Source organism: Desmodus rotundus, chromosome 13 (assembly GCF_022682495.2).
Source record: "Desmodus rotundus isolate HL8 chromosome 13, HLdesRot8A.1, whole genome shotgun sequence".
Taxonomy (NCBI): domain Eukaryota; kingdom Metazoa; phylum Chordata; class Mammalia; order Chiroptera; family Phyllostomidae; genus Desmodus; species Desmodus rotundus.
The window spans coordinates 83490490-83513076 of NC_071399.1; the positions used below are offsets into that span (position 1 = coordinate 83490490).

At 37.8% G+C, this 22587-nt stretch overlaps 1 pseudogene; it reads left to right on the forward strand.

The window, feature by feature from the left end:
* LOC112313761 (large ribosomal subunit protein bL32m pseudogene) overlaps positions 1-16397 on the forward strand; it is a 41956-nt pseudogene extending 25559 nt beyond the window's left edge.
* Positions 16398-22587: the final 6190 nt, after the last annotated feature.

Consider the following 22587-nt stretch of genomic DNA (forward strand, 5'->3'; position numbering starts at 1 on the left):
AAATCATGGGCATTTAATTGTGAGTTATTAAATCATGGTCAGCATTACCTTGTCATAGGAGTAAATGAGAGAACATATTTACAATGTACTTAGTAAAAAACACACATTGGTTGATTTTAATAATTGCCTAGGGAACATAATGGAGAACACTTTTTAAATCACAAAGTATATCCTAAATCCAAATATTAATGGGAAGATCTCATTGATATCATTTAAGGAATATATATATATATACATACACACATGTGCATGCGTATATAGAATATTCTAAAGTCAAATATGAATGACCATATTTTTTAAATTAGCATACCAGATGACACATACCAAGTAGTGTCTTCTGCAAGAGGTTATTTCAGTGGGCCACACAGGGAAGTGTTTTTGAGCAAGGACTCTTGCGTCAGAAGACCTTCATTGACATATGACCTGCACAGTTGGCCTGCTGTGGGACCTTAGGGAACTTGGTTTTGTTGAGTTTCAACATTCTCATCTTCAAAATGCATGTAAATCCAACCTCTCGGGTTTTTTTATGAAGGTTCCGTAAAGTAATGTAATTGAAGCACTGAATATACACTAAGAATTCAGTGAATGATTACTACAACTATACTCATGTCCAGATGGAAGCCAAGGAAGAAAATGGCATTTTGCCTAAGAAGGGGTCATTTTAAAGCTTCATTTGTTTGAGCATTTAAGGGAACAGTCATTAATAACTATATGACATATCATGACAAGAAGATGCAAATGCCTAGAAATACTAGATAAAATTTACCTAACTTCATAGTTACAAGTACAAGAAAGGGAAATGTCCAGGAGTTAGAAGCATAGAATTGTCAAAGTCTAATGCACTAAGTGGAAACACTGACAGACAGGCAGGTACTCCTGCCCATGAGTGGTTCCTGTGGACAATCTCTGTAAACTTACAACTTGGATGTTTTTGTTTCTGTCTCATAGAAATTATTTTATGTTCAAAAAAAATGGAATCTGCTGTGCTTAGAGAAAATGAGATGATTAAAATAAATATGACTCTAATTTTGAACAGAATTTCTTTATTTTACATTCTTTTTATTGTACTTTTCCATTACCATTTAAACCCCCATACCCTCTTCCAACTCCCCCAGCCCGCACCCCCTCACGATCACCACATTGTTGTCTGTGTCCATGAGTGTTTCTCTTTTTTTTTTCTATTTTGATCTATTCCTCCACCCCTTAACCTCCCCCACCTTACCTGTCATCCTGCTCTCTATCTATGAATCTGTCTCTATTTCACTTGCTCAGTTTGTTCATTAGATTCCCATATATGAGTGAAATCACATGGAGTTTGTGTTTCTTTGGCTGGCATATTACACTTAGCATAATGTTCTCCAGGTGTATCCATGCTGTTGCAAATGATAAAATTTTTCTCCTTTTTTACTGCCAAGTAATATTCCATTGTGTAAATATACCATAGCTGCTTTATCCATTCATCTACTGAAGGACACTTGGGCTGCTTCCAAGTCTTGGCTCTTGTAGATAGCCATTGAACACAGGGGCGCATGTATTTTTTCAAATTAGTATTTCAGGTTTCTTTGGGTAAACTCCCAGAAGTGGTGTTGCTAGATCATAAGGCGGTCCTATAACTTGTTCATCATCCCAAACAGAACTCTATACCCTGAGACAATAAAGCCTTATTATTGTCTTATAAATATATCTTTATAATCAACTTTATAACTACTATCATCTTTTTTTGAGAAAATGAAATAAAACTAAACCTTTGTTTATTACATAATAAAATCTTTTTTATTAAAAGAGATTAAACATACTAAAAAAGAAACAAACAAAAATCCTTCATAATAGAAAGTCTAAAGGATATTTTTGGCAAAATGAAAATAACTCCAGAGGAAAGGCCTGAGTGAAAGAGGAGGAATCATAAGCAAAGACACCGATGAATTTACAATTAAATCTAAGTAAGTATTGAATATATGTTATAATAAAAATTCTTAATTTCTCAAATTAAAAATGTAACAGAACTAAATCAGACAACAGTGGTGTTTAAATTGGAAAGAAGGTATGATCCAGGTTAAAGCATTCTAAGGTATTTTTATTTTTCAGGAAGAAAGTGAATATTTTTATAATTCCAAACTTTGTTAAATATGCAGTGTAAAATGAATAGGAAAGCTTCTAGGATACTAGATACAAAAAGCAAAACTGCTAAACAAGTTGAGAGAAAAAATGATAAAAATTAGAGGAAGTAAATTCAGTTTAAAAGAAGACAAGAAAGGTAAAAGAAATATACAAACCTATAAAAACAAAACTAAAGTTGATGCAGTTACGGTGGTAGTTCAAGCGTAATGTACACTATGACATACTATCGTTAGAAAAGCAGGAACATTCAACATTAGAGAGTTTAGCATGCAACCCCAACATTCAGATAAAGAACAGAAATGAAAACAAAAAAAGAGGAAAGGAATATCAAAGATGAAATCATAACAATAAAAAGAATAAACAAAGCCAAAACTTGAAAAGATTTGGAAAAAATTAATGATACAAGTTGGGGCAAAGGTAGGTTTACAACTGTGAGTATGAAAAATACAGTTTTTCTTATATTATTATATATTAATTATTATATTATTTTCCATACAAACAACTGTAAAACTACTTTTGTCCCCCCAAAGTAAACATCATACTTAAAAGTGAAATGTTTAATTTTCTCTCTAAGATAAAGCAACTGTATTACACAGATAATCATTACAATCACATCTATTAGTAAAAAAATTAAAATAAAATTGCATTCATATTCTATATCATACCCCAAAATCAGTCTTAGTCAGATTAAAGACTAAAATTTGTTAGGTTTGGAAGACAGTATGGGAGCATATCTTTATGACTTCAGATTGGGAAAGATTTCTTAAGACTGTAAAAGCTTAACCTATAAAGAAAAATATTGACAAGTTCAACTTTATTAAATTTTCAGATTTGTGTTCATCAAAAGTTACTATAAAAGCAATGAAGTAAGAGCCAGGAAATGAGGATATACGTGCTGCACACATGATGACTAAGGATTAGTATGCATGCTAAAGAATTCTACATGTCACTATGAACAAGAAAACCCAATGAAAGCAAGGGCAAAAAGGCCCATCCTGAAGTTTCATGCCATCATGGAAGAGGTCACAGTTTACTACATAACCAGAAGGTCATCTGGTTTCCTAGCTCCTTAAAATCTAAATGAGATTGATTCAAATTCCCATTTCATGGATTGTGGAAATTTAAAACCTTCCTAAAATCCATCTATGTTCCTGGGAATGAAGGAGGTAAGGGCTGTGTCTTAAATTCTCAGTCTCCTCTGATATAATTTTCTGACTCGTTTCAACTTTTCATGCTCTCTCATGGTTTTCCTGTTAAAGAAATGCAATTGATGTACAACATTATTTTTTTTTAGTTTTAGGTGTACAGCATAATGATTTGGTATTTGCATATATTGTGAAACCATTACAGAACAGAAAGAGTTTGACCACCTGGCACTAACAGAGCCAAGCACTAGACACTGAGAATTGCAGTGGATAAATATTGGCTATTTTATTATGAATGGCACAGCCCAGGAGAACAGGAAGCTAATGTTCAAAAGCCTGAACATTCCAATGGTGTGTAGGTTACAGATTACATAGCACAAGATAACAAGACATCTTGGTTAGGAAATTTTGTGTTGTGTGGGAGCAGATTGGTCAGAGGTGAGGTAAGAGTAATAAATCATTTCTTCAGGCCCTAAGGACAGTTCTGAGCTCTTTCCTGGCATCCCTCTGTCTAGTCACTTGGGAAAGCAGCCAGCAGGTCTTTCCATCCTTGGGCTCACTCGGGAACTGAAACATAACTTGCTCAAGATGTTATCTTTAGCCCGCCAGAAGTCCAAACTGTGTGACCATTAGTCACAGGCTGTCTTCTGCTGCCTTGGGGGATGCCGATGATCTGGGGAGAAAAGTAGGTGAGAGAGAGAGAGAGAGAGAGCAAGAAAGAAATGATTTCTAGAGCAAGGATTTAAAATTAAATATAATCCAAATCAGAAGGACCCTTGGTTTCAAAATGATCACCACAGAAAGTCTAGCTAACATCCATCACCTCACACAGTTACCATTTTTGTTGTTGGAATGAGAACTTTTAACATCTCCTCCCGCAGATTTATCCTACATGTTACCCAGACTCTAACCTTTCTGGCTTCTCTGATTTCCGTCTTCATCACCACCACCACCTTCGCTGCTGCTTCTCTTTCCACCTGGATCAGAAGCCCAACAATTCCCTCTTCTTGCTCCTGCGAAGAGCCATAGCCTCAGGTATCCCCTGCCCCCTCCAATTCCTTCCCTGAAAGGAATTCTAGAGCCAGCTGCTGAGATAACAACGTTTTCACCCTGTTGTATTTCAAAGAAAGAACAGGAAAGGCACCAGGATCTGTGTAGTAAGTAATGGTCTTTGTACAGATAACTCATACTTTGAGATTTTGGGGAACTCTCAAATTTTTAACAATCTGTTAAAAATCAATTTGAAAGGTGAGCTATGTTAGAACACACCTCCACATATTTAACTTTTTGACTATATTGTGGAAAATTATTATTTGTCTAGACACATCTTTTGGAGTCCAATATTTTAATCCATTCCTTCTATAAGTATCATCAATCAATTTACATATCTATCTATCCATCAGATAACCCTAACTGACTTACTTTAGATTAGAAATCTGCTTTCCTTCTGAGCACAGTCAAATGCTATTTATTTTCATGTGCACTTTATGAAGAATATTTTTTCCATTGAAGAACATCTGCGTTTTAGGGTTGACTGATTACTATATTTCATAAGTAACACTTAAAGTTGATTTTTAAAAATTAAACGCACTCTGTAGACCAGTGTCTTTGATCTGTCTCCCTCATCTCCAGCCCTGAGCAGTTTTCATTAGCATGGTACCCAGTGTGGGTGCAGCCATCTGCCCATCTCCAGATAACGGCTAGTTAGGGTCGGAAAAGGGTGACCAAAGTGGCACCTGAGTCATGACTGTGATTGACAAGTTTCCTAAACCACTTCCTCTTCAGGTAATAATGTCCCTTGGTTCTGTGACTTCCTTATTTCACACAGCACTTAAAATTATTCTCAAAAGCAAATGACATTCTGGTGATAAAAGAAGAGCAAACAACAAAACTTAAATCAAAAATTTAAAAGTATTACCATTATAAATACTTGCAACAAAGTGTCAGTCACTTTTATTATTACAGTGGAATTGAACTTGACTCTGAACAACGGTATTAACATTCATGCTCCTGCCCTTTCAGTACCTCACCTCTCTTTCAATGTTTTCACTGTCTCGCCTTAGGCTTCCACACATACACCACTTGGGAAGTGACAACTAGCAAAACTCCCCGGTATAGCTGTTTCTTTCCCAAGTTTTCTAGAACTTCTCTTAAGCAGTCTTCACTATAATGATGTTTACAAATTGTGACATGGAAAGTTAGTTGGAGGCTCAAAGGAAAGTAAATTTCTTATTACGTGATTTTAAGACTTCTCATTCTGAGACTGGAACGTCATCTAGGTGAGAGAAGGAAGATGGCCACAAACTCTCGTTGATCATAGTCACTTCGGACAAAAAACATGACCTCCCTGTCACCTTATCTCCCAGCAGCCGCAGGGGCCATAACCATAAACTAGTCGAAGCTTTGTTTAGAAGAACAGCAAGGCTCACCTAAAGAAGTGACTACAAATTCAGCCTGCAGCAACCCACTTAGAAAATGCAAAGTCTTCCAAATTCCAGTAAGGCAGGAATATGTCAAAGAGTTATACCCCTGGTAGAATTTAGGATACCCCCCTTTTTTTTGACAGAAACGTAGATGAGAATAGAAAAATAAATTTTAAAGCTTTTCAGCTATTTTAGCTCTACTTGTCTCTTTTCTCATCCGAGAACACAGAAACAGGGAGCAGAACAACTACATAAGCAAAGAGTGGAGAGAACAAACTGCCTCTTTCAGGATCTGAAAACAACCCCTGAAAGTGAGTACAACCACCAAGCCAAGAACAAAATCATCGTTGCTCTTGACAAGACATGCATAGTTTTTTACAGTGGTTACTAATTCTTTTGTCTTAAAAACAGCCATCAATCTAGAAAGGAATCCCATGGTTTTCAAGTAAATAATTTGTTTTAAAAGTATAGTTTTGTCTGAAAAAGCTACATATTGTCTGATTTCAAATACATGATATTTGGGGGGGGGCGGGAAGCAAAACTATGGAAATAGTAAAAAATACCCATGGTTGTCAGGGGCTTGGGGGAAGGGAGGGGTAAATAGGTGGTGCACAGGATTTTTAGGGCAGTACTATACATTTTTAATGGTAAATTCATGCCATTGCATATGTTTCAGAATCCATAGAATGTACACCACCAAGAGTGAACCCTAATGTAATGAAGGATTTAGGGTGATAATGATGGGCCAGTATAGGTTCACCAGTTGTAACAAATGTATCTTTCTGGTGTTGGATGTCGATAGTGGGGGGATTGTATATGTATGGGGGTCAGAGTACATGGGAACGCTCTGTAGTCTCAATTCAAATTTGCTGTGAACCTAAAATTTCTCTGAAAACAAAGCCAATTAAAAAACTGTAGTTGGGAACTCAGAAAGTAACGAAGTAAGAGATGGCAGTTACTGTTCTACAAAACCTCATATTAAGGAATCATAAGTAATTGCAATAAATATCTTAAAAGGAACTATAAGTGACACCAGGAATAAAGGTTAGCCTCAAACGGAAATTCTTCTACAAAAAACCCATAACCACGTGACTGCATGCAAACGAGAAGCATGACAAAGTATTGTATGTGATTGTCTCCATGTGTTTGTTCTGTTGTAAGAAGAAGAGGTTACAAGAGACGTGGACTGATTCAGTGTGTCCAGCTTGCAAAGGGAACTGTGCTTCAGCAATAAGACTTCCTTAACTGAACTTTTAAGTTCAAGTTTGAATCTTTTTTTTTAAATGATGTTGAGTTAGTTCCTCTCTGTAATCTTGTTCTGAGAAGCCAGAACTTCGAGAGGTTCAAAAGGCTGGAATGTCAGGTTGTCTCAGCATTTCAGAATGTGCACGCTGAGCTAACACTCATCTACTCGGAAAGAAAAAGCAACCTTGTTTGATTCAGTCTCCTGGAATAAACTCATAAGCTATGTTCCCTTTTTCTTGTTCTACTTTCACATCCACTTAAAAATTTCTTTTAACAACACAACCTTCACGTAGCCATTGTAGGAATTATCATCTTCATTGAAAGGACCTAAGAAAATGGAGAGGGTTAGCGACAAGTTCATACAGGCCATCTAATACCAAAAGAATATGCTGGAGAATAAAAATTCATGGACAAATTACTGTTGACTGCATATGTATAAAAATATGGAACTCTTTCTTATATTGTCAACTTAACATTTTGCACATTCTTCATATGATAAGTTCCTTAAAATCAGTCTATCTGATCCACAGGAACTGTGGCTCAAGCCATACCCTCTTTTTTAGTGTTCCACATTCTGTAAGCTCTCTAAACAAGTTATTCTAATAATACTTTTTAAAAAACTCAAAAACTAGACATTTCGTAATGTATGTCTATACCGTATGGAGTGAAATTTACTTTAGAGCACGTCTGCTTTCCAATGAGATAATTAGGGAGAGAGAATAAGTTAAGCACTTCCCAAGATCCTCTAGGATGCACAGATATTTGGTGTATACTTATGAATATTTTAAGAGATGTTTAATTGGAGTCAAGTTCTGGAAATGTTGGATGCCTAAAAGGTCAAGATTGGGAAACCACCATACGGCGAATAAAGAATGTGATTGAATATAGAAAGAAACTGTATGCCATGTGAGTATAAATTTCAAAACTATCTACAAGTGAGAAATAGAAAACAATGCCAGTGTCAGGTTCAACTAAAACACCTTTCACGATTTCTAACTATCACATATGAGCAGAAGAATTCTGACTATGAAACATTACTCAGTAAAAAAATATCTATAATTCCTAAAGAAAGAACACTTTGAAATTATATCATTTTCACAAAATTTCATAAATAATCTTACCATGTGATTTATAAAAGTACAAAAGTATCCAATATCGTCTAGTCCAGTAGAAAGCAAACAGACCTAAAGGTTATTATATATATATATATACACATATATATATATAAATGTTTTTTTCTATTTCTTATTGGCCAAATTGTAACTATAAGAAATTCCAAAGTCATTCAATTATTTTTTAAAAATGCATAAAATAAAAGCTTCTATATTTCAACATATTCACACCTTTCCAGAAAAATAAATAATAGGAATGGATTATGTTTATCTAAGGGCACAGGCCCCAGCAAGAGCAGAAGGAGAGATTGATGGTTAGGAGCCTCTTCCTGTCTCCCAAAATCGCAATGAATGATAGAGCTAAGTCACAAATCAAAGAGATATAATGCAATTGACAGTATTTTTGAAACATATCATCCCGTTCTTTAAATCCTGAGAATGACAGAACATTTATTGTTTCATGAAATTATGTGCACAATGAAAGTTTCCAAAGAAAAATAGAGAGAATGTTCTAGACATAGGTTGGTCTCCTCACTTCCGATTTTGTGGTGCTGAATTTACATGCCACCCAAATCCCTTACTGCCCCAAGCTCTGCTCTTTGGCGAGCCAGAAAAGCAGATCCATATAGAATGTGTTCTGTGTCTTATTGTTCTACTGTATTATAGAGAATAAAACTGGGGGATTCACCCCTCATCAGCGCTAGGGGGTAGGCCCCTCAACAGAGAGGTCTAAAGGTTGGCATGAAGGTTGAAAAGGCCTGAGGAGGTGGTGATGTGCTCTCCAGTCTTCCAGCTTCCAGGACGCCAGCTCTGCTTTGGTCTTCTTCACTGGGCCTCAGCGTACTGAGACTTCTTTAAAGAATTGGTTCAGCTGCCTTACAGGTTTCAAAACTCCTGCCCTAGAGAACTCGATCTGTGCATTTAAACTCATTTGGTTGAATGCCTTGTTTCTATATTCATTAACATACTAAGGAAAACTGGTTTATAGATCTTTATAGATCAGCAACAGAGAGCAAGAGACGAAGTCAAAGAATCTGATCAATCTAAACTAGGCTAAATAGCTCCAAGCATTTCCTAAAGAAATTTAAAAAATAGCGGGTGTCAGCTGGGGAAACCCTAGGCATAGTGTGTAAAAGAAACTTCCTCATTCTCGCCTTCACAAGTTTATTCCCCTTCTACTCACATGTCTTCTGATGCCCCTTATCTTGTGTTTGCTGTTTCTGTGTCTACATTTGTCCCCTTATCTGAATAGCTTACTTTTTTCTATTGACATTAGTAATTGCTATTTGCATTGATAAAGACTCATTATTAATGTATTGTCTTATTAATTAAAGGCACAGGAGTGTGATTTTTGAGATATAGAAGAGAAAAATTCATCTGAATCAAACTTTTAAGAAAAATTGACTCTGGTAAATTTTGTAAAGACAAAGTGTAAGGTATGTCTGTTTATTTTCCAACAACTATTTGTGGTACTTGTACTGAAATTCATACAGGTATATGAAGGACATGCCAAGGAGACTCAGAATCTCAGGGTAGAGGCGTAGCTGGTGCGGTTGTAGTTATCGGCCTTAGAAACCCAGACTCTCAATTCTGTCCATTTACTCAGAAGGAGGGGGCTCTGTCTGTAAATGCAGAGCGGAGGTCTCAGAATTTGGTGTCAAAGACAGAGGCTGGAGTTCGGGCTACACCTCCTATCAGCTATTTGTGTTCTTAAGCAAGCGACTTAATCTCCTAGAAAATAAAAACCAAAAACAAAAAAAGGTCAAGAAATAATACCTGTCTCACCAGGGTTGTTGCGAAGACCAGATGAGACGCTGCATATGAAAGGATTTTGTACAGGATCCTGGGCTAAACACGTGTTGGTTAGCTTGGCTTCTGATGGAAGGGAGAGTCCTCAAAGAAAGGAGACTTCTACAAGCCAGTGGGCACCCAGCAGGGATTCCCTGCAGGCAGCCTTTGAAGGCTGATAAGCATCTCCAACAGCTGCGTAGGAGAACACAGGGACCCAGAGAAGGGGCAAAGGTCATGCCCTTTGCCCTTCTGCTCTCAGCTCAAAGAACATCTGCTAAAGATTCCCTGCAGGGAAATACAACTCTAAGGAGGGAGGCCCAGGGAATAATTTCAGGGATCCTACCTCCAAGAGCCCTAACAACTCTGAAGCGGATAGCTTTGGACCCTAAATTTATTTTAGTTATGTCACATTATTTTAATTAATTCCGTTTTATTCTCTACGCTGCTAGAATTTAAAAGTTTATAGTCAACATATGTACAAGAATATTTGTAATTTATAATCTTTGTTCATTTATATATATTACAACATACAGTTATTCTAAATGTGCACATATACCATAGACATCTATGATATATACCCCTTTATAACATGTGGGTTGAATATCTATAGGGGAAAAAACCCTGGAAGAATATTTACCACGATGTTAGCAATGTTATCCCCTGGAAGATGAAATTATGAATGACTTATTTTCATTTTGCTTATCTCTACTTTTCAAGTGTTTCCTTTGAAAATGAATTTTTTTAGAATGAGAAAGTCACAATAAAACTTTCTAATTAAATATATTGCCTGTATTAGTTCAGTCTGTTTTAATTTATCTTTTACATTATTAAGTAATTTAATGAACTTTCTTTTTTTAATTGTACTTTTGTTTATTTCAATTGGACTTTCTCTTAAATTGCTTACTTCACCTATTTCTCTTACTGTTTTTGACCTCTACTTTCTTTCACTTCTTCTTATATTTTTTCTTGTCCTTTAGTTCCCCGTTAGCATTTGTCATGTTTTTCCTATTCTCCTCTTTGTAGAGTATGTCACACACAAAGCGGAGGATTGTGTCCTTAAAGACTGTTGGTGACTCTACCAAGGAGACTAGACCTGTTCCCTTCCAATTAGCTCAGTGGTCACATCCACTGGCCCTCTACTGTCTCAAAGTGGAACTGCTTAATTTTTCAACTACCAAGATGGAAAACTAGAGAGGTTCATGGACTAGAATTACTCAGCAAGCAAATATTAAATCCATCCCTAGCTTCAGTAAAGAAGATTTCAAATCATTAGTACACTTGCAACTAAAGTCTATAAATCTCTGGGTCAGGTGCCTTTCCAGAGGATATACCTGTCTATCTATACCTCCATTCAGGTGTCCTACACGCAACTCAAAGTCAACACGCCAAAATGAAATCCATCATTCCCTCACCTCTCCAGAAAAACTGTTCCTCCTCGTCGTCCTTTTCTTCTAAAGAAAGGGGACTCTCTGCATACCCATGAGCACTCGAGCCAGTATTAATGACATTGCCATCCAGCCAGGTGCACAGGTCAGAAACTAGGGAATTATCCTAAACTCTGCATCACCCCCCCCCCCAATTCCCACACACAAATTTGCTAGTTGTGCCTCTATAATGCTTGACTAGGTCTGTGCTTTTCAAAGTGGAGTATGAGAACATCCATGGACAACAATATCATACTTAGAAATACACGAAGGCACAGAATAAACATAATGAATCTTCCTGGGACACCCTCCACCCCTTGTCATCTTCATCATAAGAAGGAATTTAAAGAAGTAATTTTATGCATCAAATTTTACCAAAATAAATGCATTTGTTATGTGGAATTCAAGCTGAGCATTATTTTAAAGATGGTGTGTAACAATTCAAAGAAATGTGGGGCTTCTTGTGGGATGCTTAGGGCTCAGTTGCTCTAACCCTAAAAGTTACACAATTACTTCCCTGTGTTGATGGGTGCTTTGGTGGAAATATTTTAGAATCATTAACAGTAACTCTTGTGTCCTTAAGGATTGCTGGTGACTTGACCGAGATGTTCCCTCCTCTCTTTTCATGCTGCCACAGTCTCTCCTTCTTTCTCTCTAGAGCTTATCACAGTAACATTTTACCTGCTTGGGCTTTGGCCTCACTCATGTTCAAATAACCGCACTGCCCTCAAAGTAGCATGTGCAAAACACCAAACCGATCTCGTCACTTCTTTGTGTGAAGCCATTCAATGGCATCTACGTCATGCAGCATAAAACAAAAGCTCCTTAATATGACATGTGTTGCTCTTCGCATCTGGCTCCTGACTCCTCAGTGCTCTCAGCTGTCCCCTTCCCTCTCTTCCTATGAATTACTCGCAGTTCCCCAAGCACGTGTTCTTTCACGGACCTGTAATATGCACACAGAGCGTCTCTCCTAAACCTCCCATTCACTTGCTAATCTAATATCCTGTAATACTCAGTTCAAGCATCACTTCTGAAAGTGCATCCTGGGTTCTCCAGAATTGTTCAGGTTCCCGTCTCTTTGGTTTCTTTGGTGCTTGCCTTTTTGGTAACTCCCAACCTGAACCCCTGTCCCCTAACACAGAGCTCCATAAGGCAGGGATTGTATATTGTTCTCCTCTAAAATCTATTCTGCTTTGTAGTTTCCTAGAGACATTGCTAAGGACACTCTGCTTTGCACCTGCAGGTCTCAAATGCAGTAATTGCATCAGAATCACCTGGAATATTTTTTACATTTAAAGTTCGCTTGGTCTTTCCAATTTTGATTCAATAGTTGTAAATTAAAGCCCTAAGAACTATATCACAAATTTTTAAATTATAATGACTTTAAAACTCCGTAGGTCATTCTGATGTGGCTTGTCTATGAACTGGGTGTTGGACGCATAGCATTCCACCACTGTGCTCATCTTGATGGGATTTAAATATTAAAACAACAACAACAACCACAAAACTCTATTATGAAGCCATTTACAAATGCCTGCCTAAAATGTGTTAATTTAATAGTATTCTTTTTAGTTGAGTGTGTTATTTCTGCAGTTGGCTATCTTTCATTACACGTTAAATATTAGCATGGATTTTAATGAGGAGTCTGCTTCTGATTTTGTCTCCACATTTTTTGAGAGCTTCTTAATATAGACTCAAAACCCCTAAATACTGTGGTTTTGAAAGTTGTATATCATCCATTTACAAAAATAACCTACAAATTCATTTTCAGTGAAGTAAGCCAGTCAGTGAAAGACAAGTACCATATGACTTCCCTTATATGTGGAATCTAATGAACAGAATAAACTAACAAACAAAATAGGGACAGACTCGTAGAGACAGAGAACAGATGGACAGCTGTCAGAGAGGAGGGGATTTAGGGGCTGGGTGAAAAAGGTGAAGGCATTAAGCAAAAAAAAAAAGTCTTATAGACAAAGACAACAACATGGTGATTCCCAGAGGGGGAGGGGGTGGGGGAGGTAGAAGAGAGTAAAGGGGGGATAAATGGTGATGGAAGGAGACTTGACTTGGGGTAGTCAACCCACAGTACAGATGACGTATTATGGAATTTTACACCTGAAATCTATATATTTTTATTCACCAATGTCGCCCCAATAAGTTCAATAAAAATAATAAAATAAAGTAAAACTCCATTTTCAAAATAGCTGCATGGATGTTAAAGGTGGAACTGGGTCTTTTTCTTTCATTATAGAACCTCCTCACATCTCCCAACTGCTTTTCTGCCGAGTTTCTGGCATGGGACCCTTCACAGCAGGAGATGGAGCACGTGATAGAGGATCCCCAACAGTAAACAAGAACACAAACAATCTCAGATAGGGAGTTCTTCTCACACCATCCCAGGTTAATCCCCATCAGTCACCCTGGTTTTGACAACAGATAGATATGTGGGGTGCAACTTTAAGCAAAGTGACTTTTTAAAAACAAGCCTGCCACATGTCATGAACCCAGGTAAGTGTTGTCTCTTTGTAACATCTGTTTCCAAGGGAGGCTTTAGGTATTTTCCCACTGCTGTAACTTAAGATCATGAATCATTTTTGAAACTAAAAGAAAATAACTTGAAAAATACAAAGGTGACAAACTGTGTGGATAGCAGATTTGAGTTTTGAAAACTACCAAGCAGTCCATTGCTCCAGCTCTGATGAAAAGCTGAAAAAAAAAAAAAAAAGCAAGAATATATGTCTATATAGTGAAAGTAACTTTTGGTCTAGTTTTATTCAGTTATGAAGCCAATTGCAAACGTTTATATCCAAAAAGCTTTAGAAAATGATACTATCATTTGAGTAAGAATAAAGCTGGCTATCATGTATTCTGTTTCGATAATATTTATTTGGATTTTCATATGCTAAAAGGTGAGTAAACTCAATCACGTAACTTTAGAGATATACTTCATGTATTTTGGTATAGAAATTGTTAGTTTAACATTGAACTTTTTAGCTACTTCCTACATTTATATAATTTCAAAATTATGTTTTTAAAGAAAGAAAAAAAGAAGCTTTTCCAGTTTGCATGAGGATAGCCAAACCAACAGATGGCTACTGTTCTTCTCCCAGTCCTGCTCTCTATGTGGATTTTCATTTTCCACAGTGCTCAAAGCAGTTCTTCATTTCAAAGCAAGAATTTAGAAAGTGGAATATTCACGATACTAAGTAAAGGAAGTACTTTCATAGAAAGCAAAATGGTCTCAGCATGATAAAGATAGGCTCTGAGAAGGCTTGGGGAACACAGCATTGTATCTGAGATGCATCACTGTTGGGTGCACCAACTGTGCATAGCATGTGAATTATGGAGCACTGGAGCTGGAGAACCCATCCAAATGTATTCGTCAGAGCTACCCCGAGATTAAAGCAACGTATGTGACTTTCAACTCAATAAAGGAATACAATGAGAGTTTCATTTGTTTCTGCTTTAAAGACATATTTTAGCATAACTTCACAAATGTTCATGTAATAATAATAACAACAACAACACCAATCATCGGACCTTTGTATGTAGAAATGAGTAGCCTAACTACACATGCTGGAAGCTCTAGGAAGAAAATCATGAAGTCAAATTGAGTATGCTGACGGCACTATTTTGCTTTCCCTTTAGGTAATCTTTCAGGGTTCACGGAGCCCTGTCTCCCATTTCCCACTCCCTCAACTTAAGCGTGTACCATTTTCACAGACGTTAAACTCCAAGAAGGCCCTTGCGCCCTGTCTCCTTCCTTTCCCCTCCATCCTTCCCAGCAATTCCGCAGACCCACTGATTGTAGAAGACCCACCACCTCCAGGTCAAAGTCACACCTTCAGACTGAGCCATCTACCAGGTCCCTTTCAGCATGAGCTTGACAGGATACTTTTAAGCTGTCTCGATTCTACAGAGCGTGGGCTTTAGTTTTATGTCACTCTCCTTATTATGCAACATGAAAGTCTTTTCTCTGACCCCAAATTCCCCGTTAAGATCCTGAAGACCGTGTTAATCACCCTGACCCAGATCTAGTATCTCAGTACTCACACTGGGTTTCAGCGTTGTCTCCAAAATTGGTCTACTCTGTCACAATTTTGCCTCTTTTCTGACAATGGGGTACCTTATCTCCACCTTTCTTTAATTTCCAAACTGTAACCCAGTTTGTAAAATTGCTTTTTGCTTGGTTCTTGTTATGAGAACTGTGTTCCAATTATTCATCTGAATATCTGAGAATGAGCTTTGTTGCTAAAATAACAAAAAACAATTGGTGTATTAACTCTGCTATTAAGAAATAACCAACTATGGATTCATATTATTTGATCGGTTTAGCTAAAACAGAAAATCACTTAGTTAGCCCACCAAAAATCCATACTTTGAAGCAAAACCTGTCATTGGGCCTCAAATTCACTTCTCTGATTCCCCAAAGCATATTGGCAAGATTTATATTTCCATCGGCAGTTCCGGCTGGTGGATCTGACTTCAGTCCTTGGAAATTTTCTTTTCACAAACAACTTCTCTAGCTACATCACAGCTCAGACTCAACTCCAGGTTAGACTTATTCAAAATTGTGAAGACTCAGAAAGTTTTACCCTACTTTCATGCTAACAAGAAAGCCTGCCAGGATTCCTCCAGAACTGGTGGGAACTACTGCAACGGAAATTTCTGGAGACCAAGCCAGGCCTTCCCAGCCCTCCGTGGGGACCAGCCTTAGCTATCCAAGTTTCAGCTATATTTATAGAGCCAGTAAATAATACTAATGGGAGCAAGGAGATCTTCAGCCTTTTGGATAGTATCTTTTGGATGGTAGCACCCCAAAACAGCTTTGAAGTTAACTGGTATAGGAGAAGGAATCCTCAGAAGCTTATTCAAGTTAGGAACAACATGGACGTTTGTCCTGAATGTGGTCACCTGAAACGGAAACATGACATTTGTGGCTGTTGCTGTGAGACGGTGTGCAGAGAGACTGCAGACATAAGAAGACAGAGAGGGAAACAAGTAGGGGGCCCTTTTAAGGCTCCTATGGTGGAATCCATGGTGCTGTACATGGGAGAGACACCATCTGAACAAGACCAGGGCAAGCGGATCATTGAACGAGACAGGAAGCGGCCATCCTGGTTCAATCAGAATTGACACCAGGGATGTTTAAACAGTATAACTCAACATAAAATATTTCTTTTGGAAAAAAGGAAGATTCTTTGTTTTCAATGTTTTGTGCCTATTTAAAAATTATTAGTGTGACTTAAAACATTCTTCATAAGCAGTTCGTTTTATGTGGATAATTTGAAGATAGGAATAAAATCTGAAAATGTTTATGCAGAAGCTCAGTGGATTTACATGTCTGTTTTTATTATAAGGTTTTAAGTAGACATTAAATTTTCAGGACAAAGCAATCAAATAATTTAAAATTCAAAAAAAAGAAAGCCTTCCAGTATCATGGGCACTGGCAGAAGACAAGTGACTCCTGAATGAAAGGCAAAACAGTTTATTAGTCACAGAAAGAGTGCTAGTCAAAAGGGCAATTTGCTTGTACTGATTGCTGAGTCCCAATTCTAATAGGGCAATGCAAAGAGGACCAGGTGACAGCTGCACACTGAGTGGACTGCATTACAGGAAAGTAACACTGAATTTAGGGACTCCAAATCTTTTATAATAGGTGGTAAGGATAACTGCCCATTGTTCCAGAGACAGATACTATCCTTATCAGCCAAGGCTATTTACTATACAAACATCTTTTAAGAGATAGTCCAGAACAAATCCAGTTAGTCCTTCTATTTGTAAGATGTACATAAAAGGAAGAAACCCCTGGAGATTTATCTCCCAACATTTATCCCTTATTTCAATACTGTCTTGTCTTCCAGTGAGTTTTCTCATGAGTACACCAAGTCATCAGCCACAACGATTCATCTAACCAGCAGAGGCTGGGACCAAATCAATTGTCGGGGCTCCTCAGCTGATCTGCATCAATCAGGGAACACAGGTTGGCAGGGCTTCCAACCGGACTTTCAAGTGACTGGTAGGCCGTAGAGTTCACAGTTCAATTTAAATAACTGAATCTATAGTTTCTTGAGAGTCTGTCTATCTTAGTTGGTTTAGGCTGTTTTAATAAAATACCATAGACTGGGTCGTTTAAACAAAAAAACAAAAAAAAAGAAAATAATTTCTCACAGATCCAGAGCCTGAGAAATGTGCGATCAGGGTGCCAGTGTGACCAGGTTCCAATGAGAGCCCTTTTCCTAGCTTGTGGAAAGCTGTCTCCTTTCTGGATCCTCACGTGGTGCAGAGAACGATCATCTGTCTCTGGTCTCTTCTTATACGGGCACTAATCTCAGTCATGAGGACTCCGCCCTCTTGACCTAATTACTCCTGAAACACCCTCTCCAAATACCACCTCATTGGAAATCAGAGCTTCGCCACAGGAATTTTGATTGGACGCAAACATTCAATCTGTAGCACTGAGGACCAACCGCCAGCCTGCCTGTTTTTCTGTTACCACGATGGCCACAGAAACGGGGCTTGAAGAGGCATCCTGGAGTACTGATAGGTGTTTTACATGGGGAGGGGGTTCATTAACTTGGGCCACCCCTGATGTTTCCACCAGACGCCGCCTAGGTAAAGTTTTGGGGAATGGAGATAAATTTGTGATCCGAGCCATGTTGCGAGAGATGACAGGTAACTTTAAGGTGCTCACAACAGTGTGGGGGCACTGAGCCACATCATAACGGCTTCCTGGGTGAGGACATTTTTTCCCCTGTACCTCCCAGGAGCTGCATTGTTCTCTCCCCAGGCTGTTGTTCTCTTTTCACCCCCCACCCACCAAACAAGTAGTGTTTCCTATTCCAGTAGCTATATATAACTTCACCTTTTTCCCAATCATTTCCTATTTGCATCCAGATCTTCCATCAAGAAGGAAGGGTCAGGCACAAAAGGGACAAAAAAGTATTTGTGTAAATCATAGAGAGACCTAATACATTTTCTTAACTGCTGGGAGGATCGAGTTGTGTGAATCAACCCATATAATCTCTAAAAACTTGACCTCAGCATACTCCCAGCACTCTGCACTGAGGGACTATTCAATAAACATTTGCCAAGTTTCAAAGTCACTGAGGGAAGTAAACCCCAAGTAGTAGCTCTCTTCTGCTGAATTAATTGTTAATGATATCATCCTATTGCCCTTTACATTCATCCATTGATAGATACAGATGGCGTTCTTAACATGTTGGATGTTCAATATAAACACAATGTTTGTGAAAAGACAAAGCAGAGTTAAAAGGCAGACCATCAGTATCCTACAGCAGGAAAAAAAATGGTAAGTGTTTGGATGTGCATGTTAAATTTTTAAAAAGGTAACATCTTGAAAGGGTATCCCAAAATAAGAATGAAGTCAGCATTCTAGGCAACAAAATGTTTAGTTTTGGATAGAACTCATCGCCAGTATTAGCTTATTAGCTGCACAATCCAGAAAAGGCAAGTTCAGAGAGACAAAAAGCGTATTAGTGGTTGCCAGGATCTGAGGGAAGATGGAATGGGAAGTGACTGCTTACTGGGTATGGGGTTTCCTTTTGGGGTGATGAACAATTTCTAGAATTAACGCCACTGAATCGTATACTTAAAATGACTAAAATAGTGAATTTTGTGTTAAGTGTACTTTACCACCACCACAACAAGAATTATCCACACAAGTGAGAATGAATTTTTAATGCGTTGGGGACAGCAACGCATTTCAGGGATGGTGTTAAGGGGAAAAAGTAATGATGATAAGGCAAGAAGGAAGTATAAGTCTTACAAGTATCTAGAAGAAAGGAAGAATAGGTACCTATACCAAATAAAATCAAATTCCTGTTAGACTTTTATGTGTTCTGTGCAACCAAAATGTCACTATTTTTGAAATAGTTAAATGTATATACTTTAATAGAAATGACCTGCACGACTTGCCTGCATGTAATTAAATTAGCTACTGGGTCAAAACCGTTAACCGCACATTTTCCCTATCCTTTACATTTCAATTTACCATGGGAAGGAATAATAATCTTCTCTGTAAAACATAAAATTTAGGCAAGTGCATTAATTATCGTCAATCCTATACCCAAGTTATGGCATTGGGGGTTTACTCTTAGTTGTGTTTTCTATACAAAAGGATTATAGCTCGGGCATGGCGAGTAATGAATTAAAATGATTTCTTCTGATATATATAGTTTTTCTAAAAAAGATTTTATTTATTTTTTTTAGAGAGAGGGGAAAGGAGGGAGAAAGAGAGGGAGAGAAGCATCAATGTGTGGTTGCCTCTCATGCGCCCCCTACTGGGGACCCGGCCTGCAACCCAGGCATGTACCCTGACTGGGAATTGAACTGGTGACCCTTTGATTTGCACTTGATCCACTGAGTCACACCAGCCAGGGCTTCTTCTGATACATATAGTTTTACCAATAAATATTTATCCCAGTTGGATGCTCCAGTGTGGCTTTTTCAGAGCACAATTCAATGAAATTATGTAAGTGGTGACTGTGCTGAGAACTCTGGGGCTGTCCTATAAATATTAATAGAATCAAAATACAAACATGGAGACCATGAATGCCTAGAAGTAAGGAGTCCTTGCTGAATTAGGATCATCTCCTTCAGTACTACAATATAAGAAACATTAAATCCTAAAGAGTCTCATTTTTGTTCAGTTCCAACAAGATTAAATCAGGGAAACGGTCTAGGGATATTTTAGTTTTTGAGACCATCTGCCTCTTTGAATGGGCTTTGTTTAAATGAATGAATTTAAGCTGAGGCCAACAAAACCCATTATTTGGTTAACTAGCTTCTTCATACTCTCAGTTTCTAAAGCAATTTTTATGCTTAAATGACCAAGTAGAGTCACGATATCATAGGGTCTTCCTTAAGCATTAGATCCACTCCCTGAGGGCAAGGATTATGTTTTACTGGTCAGTTGTCATTAAATAAATGTTTCTTAATAAAGATGTGCTACAAAGAAGCAAAACTTTTAATCAGCAAATCTACAATGTACACAATTATCAATTATGGTCTGTAAATCTGATGGTAAGAAAATGAGTATCTTCCCTACAAGAGTTTCAGAAAAGAGGGCCTTCATAAAGGGTCCCAGGACAGAAAGAAAAAAGAGTAAGGGAATTTAGCATATTTTATAGACTTTATGATGGCTTCTCAAAGTCCTCAGGAGCCAGTTTGCTTGATAATTCTTTAACAATAGTTGCAAGCAGGTACCCATCCAAAATCTACTCCACAGAGAGAAATGTGCTGTTTCAGAGGTAAATTGCTATCTTCTCCAACATCCATTCTGTTCCATCATGTTCCTTTACCATAATAGCAGCCACCCATAATAAACAGCAGGCAGAAGGTTTCCGCTGAGTGACACTCCAGAACCTATCTTTTTATGATCTCCCATCGTGGAAGGAACACAAACAAGAGCATTCATATTCCAGAGGTCGCTCACCACTCTAGAGTCCTTGCCCTGCCCTTCTCCACCCCTCCTATAAGCTAAGTCCAATATTAGACTTTGAGGATCCCAAGTTTCCTCAATGAATGTGTTAGCTGAGTTAAACAAGGGAAGTTTCTGATTAAGAGGACAATAAAACCTGATAGAGACAAAGGCCACCTGGCTTAGAGAGTATTCTATAGCAATGAGTTGAAAAACAAAGAAAAATTTAAAAAGTCATTAAACAAAACACATTTGCTCAGTACCTTTTTTTCCAAATTGCTGGTAAGAACAGAAAATGTAATGATAATAATAATAATAATAACATGAATGACCTTTGTTGAGGGCTTACTACATGCCAAGCACTATGATAAATATTTTATGTATATATTAATAAATATGCTTAATTTGCATCTCAAACTCTCTAGGTAGATAGTATTATTATCCCCATTTATAGCTGAGAACACCAAAGCACAGAATGATTAAATACCTTATCCAGGCAGTAAATGGTAAAGGCCAGAACGAAGCTGAGAAGTCCACACTCTGCCACCACACAGCTTCTCCTGGGACTGTGTGAGCCCACCTGCTCTTCATCACGTTTCGGTCCTATTCCATGTAAAGATCATGCCTTTGTGTGGCTTAATATTAATCTCATTACAGATTCAAGTTTGTGAAAAGCAGAAAAAATGTCTACAAAACCGGACCTGAGAAACAATCCAATCACTATCTCTCCCTCTTCGTTTTTTCTTTTTCTTTTTCCTTTTTGTTTCTCCCTGAAAATGGCTGGGAAACCTAGTAGCTGAAAAATACTGATGTCACTTGAATGAGATTGCTTCTCATCCTGCCATCTTCTTCTCTGATTTTAGGCCCTGACCAGTGGGAAACTGGTCTGAACGTGCATAACGATGACCTCTGAGTGATCATTGGGAAATGACTTTCCCCAGTAACATGAGATTTATCTGATGATTTTAATACCCTTCATCCTCAAACACAATTATCCGGAGTGCATGCAGGGGACAGCACACTTAGTCATAAGTGATGGATGAATTCATTATCTTCAGCCACTTTTAATGGGTCATCTAGAAAGAAAATCACCAATCAGTTTTGGCTATTGAGCATTGCTACCTCGCATACCTTTATGAAGCCAAATATAAAAATGGGTGTTTCTTCATCCTCCCGTCAGACAACAAAGGTCACCTATCACAAGCTTGAGAGACATTAGGTTTATTTCTCTTTGACCTGAAAAAATGGATGGGGTCCAAGTTTTTTAAATCTTTTTTCCCATTGTAAACTGAATATTTCAGAACCTACACCCTGCAAAGAAGGAAGGTGCTTTGCAGGAATTCGGAATGAGGAGGTCTCTCTGCAGAGAAATACAGGTTGACATTAATGTATTCCCTGGGTGACATTGTTAATCTAGCGGTACTATTATATTCTAGGGCTTCAGCCCCATCATTAAAAACTAGAAGTAAACACCTTGGTGTAGAATATAAGCAGGTATGCCCGTGGGTATCATGGGCTTTTTTCTCCCCTAAGCTACTAGAAACCGAAAGCATTTAATACACAGGAAAACACCAGTTTTCACGCCTCAACCTATTTTTTCTTTTTGTGGTTGGGAAATCCCAACTTCTTATCTTTTGAATTATTATTTTTCATTTGACTTATCCAATTTCTCTCCAACACAATTCTGAACATCACAGTGGTTGGTTATGATAATGGCAAACAGGTACGTGCTTCAGGATCTGCGTTAGCTGCTAGCAAAGGCTTCCCTGCTGTCCCTGGCCCTGTAAAATGGGCTTACCCTTGTTTTAATGCATTTACATGTCTAATGATTATCTTGCATTATCCTGAAAATTCTATGATTAACAAATTCTGTTAGGAAGTTGT